Here is a 3704-nt window from a genome sequence, read left to right as displayed (position 1 = left end):
GCATGCACATACTGGACATAAGTATGCATGCTTAAGCCACACTACATCACCAGTGTAACATCCCCATATTGCCAACTAAAGGCACTATACCCCCAACGATCCTGGGAACCAATGTGAAACCCCAATTTTCAGCACCAAAACAGCCTGAGAGCACAAATAGTCGGCATATTTACATGGCCAGTGTCAGGATCTGCCTGCAAGCCTTGCATTGCATGCTGCTTTGCCTGGCAGCTCCTGCCCTTTGGACTTTATTATTGTGATATATATATATATATTGTGGCAGTAACTCTATTCACCAGAGATGCTGCTATTGTGCCTTCCTTGTATGTATTAGGGGTTAACTTACTCATTAATTATTCCCTTGCACCTGGGTATGTCCCTTTTTACACCTGTCACTCCCAGCACACATTGCTGGTTATTGTTGTTACTTCCTTCTGATTTACTTGCTGCTTGGGATCTCTCCATACCTCCTGTGGTCCTGCATCAGCCGTGTACCTGGTATTTACTGCAAGCTCATATTACCTCCTGCTTACCTACATCAACTGTGTACCTGGTATTTACTGCAAGCTCATATTACTTCCTGCTTATCTGCATCAGCCATGTACCTGGTATTTACTGCAAGCTCATGATTACCTTCTGTTTGTACTCTTCAGCAAATAAACATTGAGGGCTAGATTTACTATCAGGCGTGTTTGTAAACCCGCCGACTTTCAGCGGATTTGGCGGCGGTTTAGCCATCGCCGGATTTACTAAGGCTAAACCCGCCGTCCAAACGGCCAAAAATGATGTTTCCAAACCCGCCTCTGTATACATCGCCATGACGGTTTCAACAATGTTCAACATACAAACAGCCGGATTTACTATTAGGGGGTTTATAAAGCCGCCGGAAAACCGCCATTCAATAGACCAAAATGAAAGCGCTGCTTGTGAGCGGCGAGATTGCTCAAACAGTGTGATGTTTTAGATATTTGGGCAATCAGAACAGAAGGAAAAGGGCCATTTCATGTACAAAGTTTTTTACTTTGGGATTGTATATGTTAAAAGGCCAGTGTCTTGTAATTGCAGTGTTGTTTTGGTTTCTTTTTCTCTTGTGTCTTCCCACCATGCAATTTATTTACTGATTTAGTAGAGGTGTGTTATAGCGTACCTTTGTACTTTGGTAAACTAGGTTCAGGTTACTAGAATAATTGGGTTGTGTGGCTATGTATGCACCTGAAAAGGGGTCTGAAATTATCCTGGCTGGCTGTTTGATACATAATCTAGCAATACATCAACTTACCCCACCGATTATTGCAGTAGACAGTGAAGAAGAAGGGGTCCGTGTCACATGGTGATGTGCAGAGCACAGAGGGCGGAAGGGAGATTAGAGACCGTCTAATTGCAAACTACTTTACGTGTAAGTACATAGTATGAAAAACATTTTTTTCTCAAAAATGTGTTTTATGTGAGTGCAATTTTAGTATTTTATTGTTAAATTTTTGTACATTGGAACCTTTACAAACAGGATAGTGTGTACTCCTCATGTGGTAAATATGAACATCCCTGGAATGTGACAGTCAGAGGTCAATGTTTACGTGAAATTAGTGCATAGTTGTTAAAAAATCAGTATACTCTTGTTTAATGTGCAGAAAAGAAAGACTGACACAATAGAAATTTAACTGCATTTATTGCAGAACACAATAAATAAAAACGTATAATGGTTATAGAAACTTGACAAAACATTAATAAATAACAAACATTGTGCTAGCGATGCCTTTTTGCAGGCATATCGCTATGCTTGGTGGCACTCTCTCCCCTCCCTCGCCCACCCCTGGTGCGAGCACCTCTCCTTGGAGGAGTACTCTGTAGAGATGTGGTAGGCGTACTAGCGGCACTGGTGGAGGCCGATGAAAAAGGGGCCGGCAAGCGGGCAATCAGTTCCTGCTGGAGTTGGCCTGCCAGCCGGATAACATTGGCATTCCCCTCGCGAATGGAGGAATGCATGGCGTCCACAGACCCAGACATTTGGGCCAGCTGCACATTTGTCTGCTCCAAAGCGCTTGCCAGCCGGTTTATTGCAGCAGGGATTTGGCTCGTGGAGCGGTGTATTCGCCTCAACTGGGCCGCAATTTGTGACATGTGCCCAGTTTGCCTGTCCATGAACAATGTCTGTTGCTGCTGGAATGCGCCAATAGACAGCGCCATTTCTCTGGCTGGGTCCATAGTTTCAGGTGCAGGTTGGTGGTGTGATGGTTCAGCAGGGCCAGGTGAAACTTCCTGGAGGCCAGACACAGGGGCATCCACTGTTACCAGGGTGATGGTCGTTTGATCCTCTGGCTCAGGGGACATTTTCAATGACTCCGCCTGAGGTGGCTGGTATGAAGAGGGCCCTGTGTATGAAAAATGACGGTAAGTATATAGTAGATAATAAGTTTGTATATTGCATTCTGAACACTGGATAGGAAAGAATATTCTTTAGCAACTACAGATTCTTTCAAAATGTTTGCATTCCTGATTTCTAGTCCTATGCTACCTGCTTACGGATGCACTTATTATCCTTTTAATACCCATTATCATTTGGACTGTGTAGTACATGCTGGGTTATTTTGACTAAACTACATGCTATAAAAAGTGGAGATGTTGCCTATAGCAACCAATCAGATTTTAGCTGTCATTTTGTTGAATGCAATAAATAAAGTAAAGGTATATTCTGATGGGTTACTATAGGCAACATATCAGTTTAGTAAAATGTAGCCCAAACTTCTCATTGCAAACAATAAAAAAAATAATAAAAAAAAATTGACAGCAACATTTGCACAGAAAATCAATTAACTCCATTATTTCTCTCCTAAACAGAAATCACGCACCTGCTTGCTCGTCTGTGCCCGAATCTCTCGCTGAAGGTGGAGGTGTAGGTCTGGCACTGGGACTGAACTGCGGTCCTGGCGAATCTGGATGTATTAGAAAAAGCATACAATGTATTTCCATAAAAAACAATTTCCAAATATACTGTTTTTAAACCTTTACAAACTATTAGAGTCAAAAATACACTTTGAAAAACAATCAAAAAAAAAATAACAAATAAGAAAAAACGTTTGCACAGAGATAAGAGGTTTTAAAAAGAGAAAAGCAGTTTTAAAAAGAAAAAAGGAGTTTTAAAAAGAAAAAAGGAGTTTTAAAAAGAAAAAAGGAGTTTTAAAAAGAAAAAAACATTTAAAATACTGTTAGGGTAAAAAAACTAAATAACTCACCAACTACTTGGCCAAAAGAGGGCGAGTCGGTGTCCTGGACATTTATGCCCTCTACAATTTCAGCCGGCATTATCTGGCGCAGCTCCTCCTCGTACGTGGTGTACTCCATACGAAGTGGGGGGCCACCACCCGTGCGCCTTGTCGACCTCCTTTCCTGGGCCATCTTCTCTTTAAGCCTCCTCTTAATATCAGAGAAGCGCTTGCGGCAGTGTGCCACTGTCCGCTTCAGTGGGCCCACCGCGTTCACGGCCTCACAGACTCTCCCCCACAGTTGGTGACGCCGCCTTAGAGGAGTCCGGGCTGCCAGGTTCCCTAGGATGACCTCGTAGCAGGGAATGATGTTGTGCACCAACACACAATTCTCATCATGTGAGAAGCGCACATTCCTCCCTGTCTTGGTCTTCCTGCCCTGTCCTGTCTCCTCAACCTCTCCCTCTCCCTCCTCTGACCCCTCAACCTCCATCTCCCTCTCCT

General features: G+C 43.3%; 1 long non-coding RNA gene across 1 annotated transcript; it reads right to left on the bottom strand.

Annotated features, from left to right (window-relative positions):
* Positions 1-1649: 1649 nt before the first annotated feature.
* On the bottom strand, positions 1650-2999 carry LOC142157620 (uncharacterized). The gene is made up of 2 exons (XR_012692530.1): positions 2847-2999; positions 1650-2369 (listed from the first exon to the last, which is right to left on the bottom strand). It is a non-coding gene; the product is annotated as an uncharacterized LOC142157620 (long non-coding RNA).
* Between the last annotated feature and the right edge of the window lie 705 nt (positions 3000-3704).

The sequence above is a fragment of the Mixophyes fleayi genome, chromosome 5, assembly GCF_038048845.1.
Source record: "Mixophyes fleayi isolate aMixFle1 chromosome 5, aMixFle1.hap1, whole genome shotgun sequence".
Lineage (NCBI taxonomy): Eukaryota > Metazoa > Chordata > Amphibia > Anura > Limnodynastidae > Mixophyes > Mixophyes fleayi.
Note: the sequence above shows the minus strand (reverse complement) of the source record. Positions and strands in the feature narration are given on the sequence as shown.